Below are 16,125 nucleotides of genomic sequence, written 5' to 3' on the forward strand. Positions count from 1 at the left end.
CCACTCCCCCGTGCGCGCTGCCACCCTCGTCGTGAAATGCTAGGCGCGGAGCGCGCTCTCTGCCGCCGCCGTGCCCGTCCGGCCGCCCCGTCGAGGACCGGCGCCATTACGCCAAGCCCGACCAAGTTTAGCAGTGGAACAGGACCAGTAACTCTCACTAATGTTGCCTGGCCACCTAAACCCACTGCCCAACCTCTGCCTCGCCGTAATTGCTCGCCGGAGCCATCCCGTTCACGGCCACCCCCTCGAATCGCCTATAAATAGAGGCCCCGAGCTCGAACCCGAACCCACACCACCTCTGCACACCTCCAATACCACGCCAAGCCACTGGAAGAGCCCCGAGGGAGCCTCCTTCCTCAACTCCGGCCGCCTCGACCCGCCACGGGATCCAGCTCGATTCGCTCCCGTGCGTGCACCTCTACCCCTCAGCTCTTGCCAGTAGCCTTCTAGTGCATCCACTCTGCTGACCTGCGCTTCAATTTGAAGTTTGCAGCACCCACCGGAGTTCCCCACCATCACCCGAGCCGCCGTCCGCCGGAGAAAGTGTCGCCGTGGACGTGGTGCTCTTCGTCGGTCAAGTCCACCACCCACCGACGCGGAAGGACGCACTGAACCTCTTGGTACACTCCGATCTCCCTGCCTCGCCGTGGTTCAACGCCGGCGACCACCGCAGTCTTCGGGCGCCGGCGAGGTTTTCAAACCTGACATGTGGACCCCCCCGTCAGCCTCTCCTCTTTCTTCCCCTCGAACCGTTTTCTGTTGGCGCCTTTGGGCAAATACGTTTTATCTTTGGGCTGACGTCTTTTACTCCGAACCATTTTCTGTTTTCTCAGTTAAGCCCCTGGATCTTTTCTGTTTCATCACAGATTAGTCCCTGGACTAAAACCCTTATAACTTTTTAACAAAAGATGATTTTTGAGTGATTCTTTTTCTGTCAGTCTTGTATTTTTGTCTCGTTTTTTATAGTATTTATTTGGAACAAAATTTTGTGCACGCGTTGATTTTCACGTTAGTATACGTTTTCGCTATACCGTAGGTTCCGGAAGAGGTGACGAAGCCGCAAACTTCGCCGAGCTAGACTCCGACTTCTCCGAACCAGGCAAGCATGTTTGAACCTTTGATATGGCGAGTGGTTTGCATGTTTGCTTGAATGGTTTGTGCATGGCATATGAGCATCGGTGAGTATCTCGTTGCATGTAAGGCAACTATCCGTGTGCTCCGAAGTTACTGTGATCTCTGATGAGAGATGGCCTAGTCATATGGTGACATGAAAGGCAGTAAGGTGGCATTGTTGTAGCATGCCAGCCTTACGATGTCCGATAAACTCCGATGTTAACGTGGACTGAGTCACGTTATCGTTCTTCCCCTTTTCGTGCCGCCACATGTTTTCTGCCAAGAATACGGTGTAGTAAGTTGGTAACCTCTTTCCGTGTACACACCAAATAGAGGGGTCGGGATGAGGGTTCCAGGGCCCTGGATTAAAGCCAGTCATCCGGTCAGGGGGCATGGGTGTTTCCGGTTGGGACCGAGAGGGGGGGCACCCCTTAGAGCGCGCGTATATAAATTTGATCCCATGCTACGCGAGGTTGTAGCCTCCCCGTCTTAAGGTTTTTCTTGAACGTTGCCGAGGGTGATTCCTGGCTTCGGAATGTTGAATGGGTGTGTACTGGTTAGATGTGTTTCTCCTAAAACACTGTAAACGGAACTAGTCCCCGTGACTACTGAAATCCGTTGGCTGTGGTTAAAGTACAAACTCTGCAGAGTCAAATCCTTCCGAGTCATCGTATCTGTGGTCAAGGACCCTGGCCAGTATGTCTATATCTATGTCAATCCTCGTGGTAAATCCCCGGTGAATAAGCTTAAGTGGTATACCCGTTTGAATCGTTATTCCTGTGGATGGACTAACCTTTATTTTATCTCGTACTTGAATATTCCCGTGAGATGAATTAAATTTATGAACTACTGAATTATTAAGTTATGATATAAGCCCTTTATGTGATGTCGCTCAGACGTCCGACTGTGGTACTCTTGTTATTTACATTTTGATATAAGCCCTTTATGTGATGCCGCTCAGACGTCCGACTGTGGCACCCTTGTTATTTACCTTTTGATATAAGCCCTTTATGTGATGTCGCTCAGACGTCCGACTGTGGCGCTCTTGTTATTTACTTTTTGATATAAGCCCTTTATGTGATGTCGCTCAGACGTCCGACTGTGGCACTCTTGTTATTTACTTTTTGATATAAGCCCTTTATGCGGTGTCGCCTTGACGCCCGACTGCGGCATTGTTATTTTTCCTTTACCCTTCCGAGGAGTCTTTCAGACACTCGATTGGCCCTCAGTATTACTTTGGGATTTCGGGAGGACTACCGCCCGACTTCCCTTTATTTTCCCATGCATTATTATCTCGTTGTCTGAGTGCGCTTGATCTGTTCATATGCATCATGTTTACATTTGTTATATCTTATGTCCGAACTGTCTTGCGAGTACTTTCATAGTACTCACCTGGCTTGTTGATTTGGCCAGATGTGGACGAAGGCGATCTCATGGATGAAGAGTTTGATAGTGAGTTCGACGCCTAGAGGAATCCCAGTCAGCCCCGTGCGATCCTGGATATTGGTCACTTGTATCGTATACGCTTCCGCCACCCACAATAAGTATCCTCGAGCCTCACTCCGACGCTCGAAGAGCTGTTAGTTTTCAGGAGTCATATCACCCACTTCGCTGTGATATATCCACCACCGCTTTTATCGTGAGTTAGTAGTTATGCCACCCTATCCGCCTTTATGTATTATTGGCGTGCTTGTAATAAATTGTTGAGCAGTCTCCGCTCAACCTTGTATTATTTTCAGTACTCCTGGTATTTTTCTTCTGTGAATCAAGATTTTGTCTACCAGTAAGAAGGATTCTTCTTTACTGGTCCGTAAAAGGGATCGATTTCTCAATAAATATTTTTATTGGAAAACCGGTCGTGACAGGGGCGCCCTCCACCCTCGTGGCCACCTCGAAGCTTCCTTGACTTCAACTCCAAGTCTCCTGGATCACGTTCGTTGCAAAAGTCACGCTCCCGAAGGTTTCATTCCGTTTGGACTCCGTTTGATATTCATTTTCTTCGAAACACTGAAATAGGCAAGAAAACAACAATATGGGCTGGGCCTCCGGTTAATAGGTTAGTCTGAAAAATAATATAAAAGTGTATAATAAAGCCCGTAGACATCCAAAACAGATAATATAATAGCATGAATGCTTCATAAATTATAGATACGTTGGAGACGTATCAGCATCCCCAAAGCTTAATTCCTGCTCGTCCTCGAGTAGGTAAATGATAAAAGAAAGAATTTATGAAGTGTGAATGCTAGCAGGTGCACAAGTTTGATCAATGATAATTTCAATCACCTTTTCTAGCATGATTATATGTCATAACAGTAGTTCATCTCATAAAACTTCTCAAGATCAAGTAACAAGCTATTCACATGTTAAAGCATAGACCATAAATTTTCTTGAAAACTAGCAAACTTCATTCTTAGTCATCAGACAATTATAATTCATCTTATTTTCAGGAAGGGTCTATGTCAGAGCTTTGATTTAGCAAACTCCACATACTCAACTATCATATAGTCTTCCATGATTGCTACCACTCAAAGCATATTTTTAGAACAAATAGCATCCATCGAACACAGAGAAAGATAGGGGCTTAGTGTTTCGCCTCCCAACTCACTTATCATATAGATAATTGTCAACAATAATAATTCATGATCAAATATATTTGCATGGCCATATATGCTTAGATCTTTCCCCAACACACGATGCTTGCCAACTAAAGAGTAGGTAGGAATGAGAATGAATACTACTGACTCTTGCATAAAAGTAAAAGATAGGCCCTTCGCAGAGGGAAGCAGGGATTTGCAGAGGTGCCAGAGCTCGATTTTGAAATAGAGATGAAAATAATTTTGAGCGGTATGATCTCATTGTCAACATAACAACCAAGAGTTCCCAATATCTTCCATACTACATACATTATAGGCGGTTCCCAAACAGAATGGTAAAGTTTTTACCCCCCCTCCACCAACAATCATCAATCCATGGCTTGCCCGAAACAACGGGTGCCTCCAACTAACATCAATGCTGGGGGAGTTTTGTTTGCATTTTTTTGATTTGATTTTGATCTTTTGATCATGGGACTGGGCATCCCGGTTACCAGCCATTTTTCTCGTGAATGATGAGCGGAGTCCACTCATCGTGAGAATAACCCACCTAGCATGGAAGATACTGACGGCCCCTAGTCGCTACATGAGCGATTCGGGCATACAAAACAGATTATTATTTGAAGGTTTAGAGTTTGGCACATGCAAATTTAGTTGGAATGGCAGGTAAATACCGCATATAGGTAGGTATGGTGGACACTCATGGAAGAAACTTGGTTCAAGGGATTTGGATGCACAAGCAGTATCCCCGCTTAGTACAGATATTTTGGCTAGCAAAGGATTCTAAAAAGCAAGCACCACATGTTGGAGGATCTATAACAATATAACTTCTATACAAATACACCCAAGCATAACTCATTACGTTGTCTTCCTTGTCCAACTTCAACTAATTTGCTCAGGTTTGAAAATAATTAATGGGGCTCACAATCATAGAAGATGTCTAAGATAGTATATTTATACGTGAAATCTCTCTTCCTTCAATATTTTTTCATGAATTGTTCAAGTGACCAATACAATGCTTGCTAACCTTCAATAAATTTACTACCTCTACTTCTTAGATGTGAAGTCATTACTCCCAACGGGTAAGTATATGAAACATATATAATTTTAGATTTATGACATTCAACTCATTCAACCATTTACTCATAGGATATAAGTGAAGCACATGAGTAAATGACAAACTACTCCAAAAAGATATAAGTGAAGATCAATGAGTAGCTAAATAATTATGTAGCTTTGTGAAGACTCTCTCTCATTTAAGAATTTCAGATCTTGGTATTTTATTCAAACAGCAAGCAAAACAAAATAAAATGACATTGCAAAGATAGCACAACTCATGTGAAGAAGCAAAAACTTAGGCTCAACCAATACTAACCGATAGTTGTTGCAGAAGAAAGGTGTGATGCCTAACGGGGCATCCCCAAGCTTAGATGCTTGAGACTTCTTGAAATATTATCTTGGGGTGCCTTGGGCATCCCCAAGCTTGAGCTTTTATGTCTCCTTAATTCCTTTTATATCACGGTCTACCTAAATCTCAAAAGCTTCATCCACACAAAACTCAATAGGGACTCATGAGATAAGTTAGTATAAACCAATGCAAAAACCTTATCATACGCTACTGTAGAAAATCACTAAAATTATTATTCAACATTGCATACTAAATGCCTCTGCATATTTGATACTCCTATCCTCGAATAGAATCATTAAACAAGCAAACATATGCAAACAATGCAAACATAACAGCAATCTGCCTAAACAGTACAGCCTGTAAAGAATGCAAGATTCATCATACTTCCCTAACTCCAAAAATTATGAAAGAAAATTCCCACTGTAGTAAATTTATCAGAGCTTAATATGCAAAAGGTTTCAACATTTTATCACATTCTGACTTTTCTAAGGAGTTTTTGCAACAACGGTAAACTTTCTGTTTTGAAACAGCAACATGTATACTTGCAAAATAAGCATGGTAAAGGCTATCCTTGACATTTTTATTGAAAATAGAGATGCAAAACATTATTCTAAATAACAGCAAGCAAATACTAACAAAATAAAATGACGCTCCAAGCAAAACACATATCATGTGGTGAATAAAAATATAGCCCCAACTAAAGTTACCGATGAACGAAGACGAAAGAGGGGATGCCATCCGGGGCATCCCCAAGCTTAGGCTCTTGGTTGTCCTTGAATATTACCTTGGGGTGCCTTGGGCATCCCCAAGATTAGGCTGTTGCCACTCCTTATTCCATAGTCCATCGAATCTTTACCCAAAACTTGAAAACTTCACAACACAAAACTCAACAGAAAACTCGTAAGCTCCGTTAGTATAAGAAAATAAATCACCACTTAAAGGTACTGTAATGAACTCATTATTTATTTATATTGGTGTTAAACCTACTGTATTCCAACTTCTCTATGGTTCATACCCTCCGATACTACTCATAGATTCATCAAAATAAGCAAACAACACATAGATAAATAAGAAAACAGAATCTGTCAAAAACAGAATAGTCTGTAGTAATCTGTATGAAACGCAAACGTCTGGAACTCAAATCTGCCAAAATAGGAAAACCTAGATAATTTGATTATTGATCTACTGCAATTGGAATCAGTATTTTATCACTTTCTGGTGATTTTTAACAATTGTTTTCATGAGCAGAAAGTTTCTGTCTTTTTCAGCAAGATCAAATAATTATCGTCCAAGAAGATCCTATAGGTCTTACTTGGCACAAACACTAATTAAAACATAAAACCACATCTAACCAGAGGCTAGATGATTTATTTATTACTAAACAGAACCAAAAAGCAAGAAACTAAAATAAAATTGGGTTGCCTCCCAACAAGCGCTAACGCTTAACGCCCCTAGCTAGGCATGATGATTTCAATGATGCTCACATAAGAGTAAGAATTGAAACATAAAGAGAGCATCGTGAAGCATATTACTAACACATTTAAGTCTAACCCACTTCCTATGCATAGGGATTTTGTGAGAAAACAACTTATGGGAACAATAATCAACTAGCATAGGAAGGCAAAACAAGCATAACTTCAAGATTTTAAGCACATAGAGAGGAAAGTTGATATTATTGCAATTCCTACAAGCATATATTCCTCCCTCATAATAATTTTTAGTAGAATCATGAATGAATTCAACAATATAACCAGCACCTAAAGCATTCTTTTCATGATCTACAAGCATAGAATTTTTATTACTCTCCACATAAGCAAATTTCTTCTCATGAATAGTAGTGGGAGCAAACTCAACAAAATAACTATCATGTGAAGCATAATCCAATTGAAAATTAAAATCATGATGACAAGTTTCATGGTTATCTTTATTATTTATAGCATACGTGTCATCACAATAATCATCATAAACAGGAGGCATGCATTCATGATAATAAATTTGCCCATCAAAACTTGGGGGACAAAAAATATCATCTTCATCAAATATAGCTTCCCCAAGCTTGTGGCTTTGCATATCATTAGCATCATGGGTATTCAAAGAATTCATACTAACAACATTGCAATCATGCTCATCATTCACATATTTTATGCCAAGCATTCTATGTAATTCTTCTTCTAGTACTTGAGCACAATTTTCCTTCCCATCATTTTCACGAAAGACATTAAAAAGATGAAGCATATGAGGCACCCTTAATTCCATTTTTTGTAGTTTTCTTTTATAGACTAAACTAGTGATAAAACAAGAAACGAAAAGATTTGATTGCAAGATCTAAAGATATACCTTCAAGCACTCACCTCCCCGGCAACGGCGCCAGAAACTGCTTGATGTCTACTACGCAACCTTCTTCTTGTAGACGTTGTTGGGCCTCCAAGTGCAGAGGTTTGTAGGACAGTAGAAAATTTCCCTCAAGTGGATGACCTAAGGTTTATCAATCCGTGTGAGGCGTAGGTTGAAGATGGTCTCTCTCAAACAACCCTGCAACCAAATAACAAAGAGTCTCTTGTGTCCCCAACACACCCAATACAATGGTAAATTGTATAGGTGCACTAGTTCGGCGAAGAGATGGTGATACAAGTGCACGATGGATGGTAGATATAGGTTTTTGTAATCTGAAATTATAAAAACAGCAAGGTAACTAATGATAAAAGTGAGCGTAAACGGTATTGCAATGGTAGGAAACAAGGCCTAAGTTTCATACTTTCACTAGTGCAAGTTCTCTCAACAATAATAACATAATTAGATCATATAACAATCCCTCAACATGCAACAAAGAGTCACTCCAAAGTCACTAATAGCGGAGAACAAACGAAGAGATTATGGTAGGGTACGAAACCACCTCAAAGTTATCCTTTTTGATCGATCTATTCAAGAGTCCGTAGTAAAATAACATGAAGCTATTCTTTCCGTTCAATCTATCATAGAGTTCATACTAGAATAACACCTTAAGACACAAATCAACCAAAACCCTAATGTCACCTAGATACTCCATTGTTACCTCAAGTATCCGTGGGTATGATTATACGATATGCATCACACAATCTCATATTCATCTATTCAACCAACAAAAAGAACTTCAAAGAGTGCCCCAAAGTTTCTACCGGAGAGTCAAGACGAAAACGTGTGCCAACCCCTATCATAGGTTCATGGGCGGAACCTGCAAGTTGATCACCAAAACATACATCAAGTGGATCATGTGATATCCCATTGTCACCACAGATAAGCACGGCAAGACATACATCAAGTGTTCTCAAATCCTTAAAGACTCAATCCGATAAGATAACTTCAAAGGGAAAACTCAATCCATTACAAGAGGGTAGAGGGGGAGAAACATCATAAGATCCAACTATAGTAGCAAAGCTCGCGATACATCAATATCGTGCCAAATCAAGAACATGAGAGAGAGAGATCAAACACATAGATACTGGTACATACCCTTAGCCCCGAGGGTGAACTAGTCCCTCCTCGTCATGGAGAGCGCCGGGATGATGAAGATGGCCACCAGTGATGGATTCCCCCTCCGGCAGGGTGCCGGAACAGGGTCCCGAGAGGTTTTTGGTGGCTCCAGAGGCTTGCGGCGGCGGAACTCCAGATATATTCTTGTCCTCGATGTTTTTAGGGTATATGGACTTACATAGGCGAAAGAAGTCGGTCAGGGGAGCCACGAGGGGCCCACGAGATAGGGGGCACGCCCAGTAGGGGGGGCACCCTCCACCCTGGTGGCCACCTCGAAGCTTCCTTGACAACTCCAAGTCTCCTGGATCACGTTCGTTCCAAAAATCACGCTCTCGAAGGTTTCATTCCGTTTGGACTCCGTTTGATATTCCTTTTCTTCGAAACACTGAAATAGGCAAGAAAACAACAATATGGGCTGGGCCTCCGGTTAATAGGTTAGTCCCAAAAATAATATAAAAGTGTATAATAAAGCCCGTAAACATCCAAAACAGATAATATAATAGCATGAATGCTTCATAAATTATAGATACATTGGAGACGTATCAAAGAACGACCCGCTAGCCCAAGAGCTGGAAAAATGTCGGACACAGCTAACTGCTGCTACTGCCGAATTGGAAGAGTCCAAGAAGGCTTTGTCTGGTAATATTTACCTCTATCGAGAAATAATAATTATATACCAGTTTGTGCTAATATTGTTGCTTATCACAACAGGATCGTCCGACCAATTGGAGGTGAAACTGGGAAGCCGCTCAGACGGGCGAGAAAGAGGCGAAAAGAGTACACGCCGCAGGAGAGCGCGTTCTGACCCGAGTCAGAGAGGAGAAAAAAACTCCAGGATGCAAACACCCAGCTGGGCGAGGAGCTGAAAGATGTGCGGGCCCAGCTAGCCAACTCCGTGAAGGAGAATAAAAGGCTGCAAGGTGGCATATTCAGTATGTGGCCGAACTTACCTTATGATAGTTCGGAGAGAAAAGGAACTGATAGAGTTGTGTTTGCAGGTATGCTGACAGGCCGTCCCGAAGAGGAGATGTCCGTATTGTCGGACGATCTGCTGCAAGGGCTATCGCAAATGCACGAGCAAGCTCGGCAGGCAATGCGGAGTGTTGCCAAGGCCTTATGGCCATCCGCCTCCCCTCCAAGAAGTATGGAGGAGCTTGTAGGGCTATTCAAGGGAGCGCGGCGGTGTATCCGATTATGGAAAATATCGGCCTGCCGAGAGGGTGCGCGAGAGGCCTGGGCCATGGTGAAAACACGGTATACCAAGCTTGATCCGAATTGCATGGCCCGGGTCGTACCTCTAGGGTCAGACAGAAAAGAAGTTCCCGTTAATTTGGTATATGACCAAGTAGCAGTAGCAGCCAAATATTCTCAACAGGATTGTAAGTTAGACAACCTGTTGGATGGTATAGAGGAGGAAAATTATGAGTCCAAGTGACTATGTACTTTCCTTGATATATGTAACTCTAGCTGAATTGTAAAACGGTTGTCATGGCAGACCTTTTTGCTTCAACCTCGGGACCCGAAGGTGCGGAGTGTTTCCGAATACTAGTGCGGCCGAATAGACCGGGGTATGCGTGGGAACCAGGCGTAGTGGTCATAGTTTCTTGAACAGACTAGTTATGTTATATTACGTTAAGGTTGTAAGAAACATCTTCCAGAGAGAATAGTTCTGTTAAGGGTTCCTTTCCCTGGGTGTGCATGCGTTGATGTGCATGTCCGAACTGTGATTGAAAAATCGCAGTATATTTAACTTCTGGGGTTTCACGATGGAGTGGATGCAAAAAACATCTTTAATTCACTGACCGAATATTCCCTTAAGAACGCTAGCTTTCTGCTTCACCCAGTCTGAGGTACACATCCGGATGACCCGGCAGTAACAATCGCAGAGGTGCTCCCTTTATGCCCTAGCCGAACTAATGGGAACATAGGGCATAAGCACATGAGCCAAGCAACCCAGCTTGGCCAAAACTTAAGTCATATCGATGCATATAATGGCGAAGAAAAGGTACATATGGGGAAAAACGCATATGTGATGAGCTTGATGGTCGGAAAATAATAATAGCAAGCTTCTGTCCAAGAAGCCCCCAGGAATAATGGACGTACATATTTGGAGATGTATGCGTCAGGGGTGCACGGTCTAACCGCATGAAAGCTCTAGGGCTAAAGAGAAAAAACGAAAAGAGAGAAAAAATGATGGAAACACCAGGGAGAAGGAGACGAACAAAGAGTTCGGCGCTAGGCATAGAATCTTTGGGGTCTGGCCGCGTTCCAGGGGTTCGGGTCTAGGCGATTGTCTGACGCATCACACACGCAGTACGATCCTCTGGTGAGAACTTCGTCAATGATGAAGGGCCCTTCCCACTTGGGCTTGAGTTTGTCCTTTTTCTTCTCCGGCAGGCGTAGAACGAGTTCGCCAACGTTATAAGTCTTGGCCCGCACTTCTCTGCTTTGATATCTGCGAGCTTGCTGTTGATAAAATGTGGAACGGGCTTTTGCAACATCGCGCTCCTCCTCCAGGGCATCTAAGCTGTCCTGCCGATCAAGCTCGGCCTCTCTCTCTTCATATTTGCGCACTCGAGGTGAGTCATGAATAATGTTGCAAGGTAACACTGCCTCTGCGCCGTACACCATGAAGAAAGGTGTGTATCCAGTGGTGCAATTCGGCGTGGACCACAGCCCCCAGAGTACGAAGTCGAGCTCCTCAACCGAGTGCTTGTCTGATTCTTTCAAAGACCGCACTAGTCTAGGCTTGATGCCGCTCATAATAAGACCATTGGCCCGTTCGACTTGACCGTTTGTTTGTGGATGGTAGACAGAGGCGTAATCGAGCTTGATGCCCAGATTAGCGCACCAGGTTTGTACTTCGTCGACCGTGAAATTAGAGCCGTTATCAGTGATGATGCTGTGTGGAACCCCATAACGGTGCATCACGCTGGATATGAATTCTATCACCGGCTCGGACTCGGCCGTTTTAACTGTTTTGGCCTCTATCCACTTAGTGAATTTATCCACCATGACCAGCAGATATTTTTTCTTATGGCTTCCTCCTTTAAGGGGTCCGACCATATCTAGTCCCCAGACCGCAAAAGGCCAAGTGATGGGGATTGTTTGTAGGGCAGTGGGGGGCATATGGCTTTGGTTGGCGAAGAGTTGGCATCCGACGCAACGTTGGACAAGGTCATGTGCATCTGCTCGGGCCGTCGGCCAATAAAATCCTGTACGGAAGGCCTTGCTAACAAGAACCCGAGCTGCAGCGTGGTGCCCGCCGAGACCGGCATGAATCTCATCCAGGAGCTGCCGCCCCTCCTCCTCGGAGATACATCTTTGAAGGACTCCGGTAGTGCTTTTCTTGTAGAGCTCTCGTTGTGAACCTTGTAGGCCTTCGAATGCCGGACAATGCGGCGGGCCTCATTCTGATCCTCAGGGAGTTCCTTCCTACTAAGGTAAGCCAAGAAGGGTTCGGTCCATGGGGCAATGACTGCCATGGTGAGATGGGCCGACGGTGTTATTTCGGTGGCTGAGTCTCCGATGATATGGGTGTGTTCGGAATCTGGGGTTGTGTTCGGATCCGAACTAGTGTTGCCGCTTTCCCCTTGCCACACCATAGATGGCTTGAAAAGCCTTTCTAGAAAGATGTTAGGTGGGACAGGGTCGCGCTTGGCGCCGATGCGGGCGAGGACAACCGCCGCTTGATTACTTTCTCGGGCCACATGATGAAACTCGAGCCCCTCGAACCGAGCCGACATTTTTAGGACGGCATTACGATAAGCCGCCATCTTTGGGTCTTTGGCGTCGAAGTCTCCATTTATTTGAGATATTGTGAGGTTTGAGTTCCCGCACACTTCCAAGCATTGTATGCCCATGGAGACAGCCATTCGAAGGCCATGCAATAAGGCTTCGTATTCGGCTGCATTATTAGAGTCTGTGTATAATATTTGGAGTATGTACTGGACGACGTCTCTAGTGGGGGACGTTAAAACGACGCCCGCTCCTAGTCCTGCCAGCATTTTGGAACCATCAAAATACATAACCCAGTTGGAATATGTGCCATACTCTTTAGGGAGTTCGGCCTTTGTCCATTCGGCGACGAAGTCAGCCAGTACTTGGGATTTAATGGCTCGACGCGGTTTGTATGTTATGTCGAATGGAAGGAGCTCAATGGCCCATTTGGCAATCCGGCCCGTAGCATCGCGGTTATTTATTATGTCATTGAGTGGTACTTCGGAAGCCACTGTGATCGAACACTCCTGGAAATAGTGTCGTAGCTTCCGGGATGCCATGAAGACCGCGTATTATATCTTTTGATAATGGGGGTACCGGGATTTGCATGGTGTGAGGACAGTGGATACATAGTATACTGGCTTCTGAAGCGGGAATCTGTGTCCGTCCTGTGCTCGTTCAACGACGAGCATGGCACTCACCACCTGGTGTGTTGCCGATATGTATAATAACATGGGTTCACCGACCTTCGGCAGGGCCAGGATTGGGTTGCTAGCCAGAAGATTTTTTATTTCTTCCAGTCCGGCCGTTGCCGCATCCGTCCACTCGAAGTGATCGGTGCGCCGTAGAAGGCGATAGAGCGGCAATGCCTTTTCTCCCAATCTGGAGATAAAGCGGCTTAAAGCTGCCACGCAACCGGCATGTTTTTGGACCTGTTTGAGGTCCGCTGGCATAGCCAATTGTGACAAATCCCGGATTTTGGCTGGATTTGCTTCAATTCCTCTATTGGAGACGATGCAGCCTAGCAGTTTTCCCGCGGGAACGCCGAAAACGCATTTTTCCGGATTGAGCTTAATGTCGTATGCACAGAGGTTGTCGAATGTGAGACATAAATCGTCTATGAGTGTTTCGACGTGTCTAGTTTTGATGACGATGTCGTCCACATATGCTTCAACTGTCTTGCCGATCTGTTTCTCCAGGCATGTTTGGATCATGCGGTGATAGGTGGCTCCAGCGTTTTTGAGCCCGAAGGGCATGGTGTTGAAGCAGAATGGCCCATATGGGGTAATGAATGCTGTTGCAGCTTGATCGGACTCCATCATTTTAATCTGATGGTATCCGGAATATGCGTCGAGGAAGCACAGTGAGTCATGTCCTATGGTAGCATCAATGATCTGGTCGATGCGGGGGAGGGGGAAGGGATCCTTGGGGCAAGCCTTATTGAGGTCTTTGAAGTCGACACACAGGCGCCAGGATTTGTCCTTCTTTGGCACCATCGCGAGGTTTGCCAACTAGTCCGGGTGTTTTATTTATCTAATGAATCCAGCCTCTATTAGCTTGGCTAGCTCCTCCCCCATAGCTTGATGTTTGGGTTCGGAAAAACGCCGCAGTGTTTGTTTGACCGGTTTATATCCCTTCAATATATTGAGGCTGTGTTCCGCCAACTTGCGTGGGATTCCTGGCATATCAGAAGGGTGCCAGGCGAATATATCCCAGTTCTCGCACAGGAAATCCCGTAGCACGATATCAACCGTTGGGTCTAGTTGTGCCCCAATAGATGCTGTCTTCTTGGGGTCCGTTGGATGGACTTGGAATTTGACTATTTCTTCTGCCGGTTTGAATGAGGTGGATTTGGGTCGTTTGTGTAGGATCACATCGTCCCTGTCCACCGTGGAGCATACTGCGGTTAATTCTTCGGCCGCGAGGGATTCGGATAGTGCCTCAAGGGCCAAGGATGCGGTTTTGTTTTTGGCGCGGAGTGCTATGTCCGGATCACTGGCGAGAGTGATTATACCGTTAGGCCCGGGCATCTTAAGCTTCATGTATCCGTAATGAGGTATAGCTTGGAAGCGTGTAAATGCCTCTCGCCCCAAGAGGGCGTGATATCCACTGTTAAAAGGGGCCACTTGGAAGGTTATCTCTTCGGAGCGATAATTCTCCGGCGTGCCGAATACCACGTCAAGTGTGATTTTTTCCGCACACCGCACCTCTCGACTGGGAATGATTCCTCGGAAGGTTGTGCTGCTTTGCTCGATGCGGCTCCTGTCGCTATTTCCATTTTGTGGAGTGTATCCTCATAGATGAGGTTTAGTCCGCTGCCGCCGTCCATGAGAACCTTGGCGAGCCGAAAGCCGTCCACGATTGGACTGAGGACCAAGGCGACTGGTGCCCGAACTGTCCTATATTTGGGTTCGTCATTGGCATTAAAAGTTATAGCCGTGTCATTCCAAGGGTTTATTGTTGCAATTTGGCAGACTTCGGCAAGTTCGCGGAGTGCCCTTTTGCGCCTGTTGTTGGAAGCGAATGTCTCGAAGACCGTCAGTACTCCGGGGTCGTCGTCTTCTGGGGGGTGTTGTTCTGGGGTGTTCTTGGTGAGGATATCCTCGCCGCTCTTGGCCACTTGCCGGAGTATCCAACATGCTCTAAGGCTGTGGGTTGGTATGTTATCCGGTGTTGTATGTATTTTGCATGGCCCATCGAGCCATGCTTCCAGAACGGTTCCGCGCCCCGTAATGGGCTTATATTTCTTTATTATTGGACCGGGCGTGCCACGAGGCTGCGCCCTTTTCGCCTGAACGAGGGGTTGAGTAGGGACCGATGGTTCCCAATGGGCTGCCTAAGTTTTCCAGGCGCTTTCCATTGCGCTGTACTTCTGTACGATAGTTGCCAATTCAGCAAAGTGTAATATGCGACGGCGGTTAATGGCGTTGAGGATTCCTTCATCCATGCAATTGTTGCGGAATGCTGAGATTGCTTCCTCGTCGCTGCAATCTTTAATCTTGTCTTTGACATGAAGGAATCTGGCCCAGAAGTGGTGGATTGTTTCCTGAGACTACTGTTGTATGCTCATGAGAGCGCTTATATTTGGGTGGGTGGGTGGTTTTAAATCCGAACCCTGGCTCAATTTTGGATCCGGAGTCTGAAGGTCTTCCGAACTTAACAGATCGGGCTCCGAGATATCCACTGACTTCTTAGGCCCGTCGTCCGATTCTATGTTCGGAGGGCAGGATGCATCTCTTCGCAGGTGGGTGTCTGGCTCTTCGAGGTCGGAGATCCAGACACAGTCCGTCCTCGGTATGGAGGAAGAGTTGTCGTCTCACTCCTCGACTACCGCTATCTGGTGGGTGATCGGTGGAGATTTGATTTCTCTCTGATCGGGTTTATGCCCAATTCGATCGTAGTCTATAGCAACCCCCAGGGCGGCGATGCGATCTAGGAGCTCGTTTAAAGACGAAAGCTCCGCCGGATCCATCTGCTTGGAGTGTTCGGAGTCGATACAAAGGGGATTTTTGATGACCCGAGAGGTCATCGTCGGCTTAACGGCCGAATGGGCGGTCATGGTAAAGCCGCCCAGCCAGAGGGTTTGGCCTGGGGCCAGTGCTCCTCCGGAGGTGATATTGTCCTTGAGAACAAGGAGAGCCATCGATCCTATCTTTGACGTCATAGTGGAACTCTCAATGAAAGCACCAATGTCGGTGTCAAAACCGGTGGATCTCGGGTAGGGGGTCCCGAACTATGCGTCTAAGGTCGATGGTAACAGGAGACGGGGGACACAATGTTTAC

This window comes from Aegilops tauschii, chromosome 5 (assembly GCF_002575655.3).
Source record: "Aegilops tauschii subsp. strangulata cultivar AL8/78 chromosome 5, Aet v6.0, whole genome shotgun sequence".
Classification (NCBI taxonomy): Eukaryota; Viridiplantae; Streptophyta; class Magnoliopsida; order Poales; family Poaceae; genus Aegilops; species Aegilops tauschii.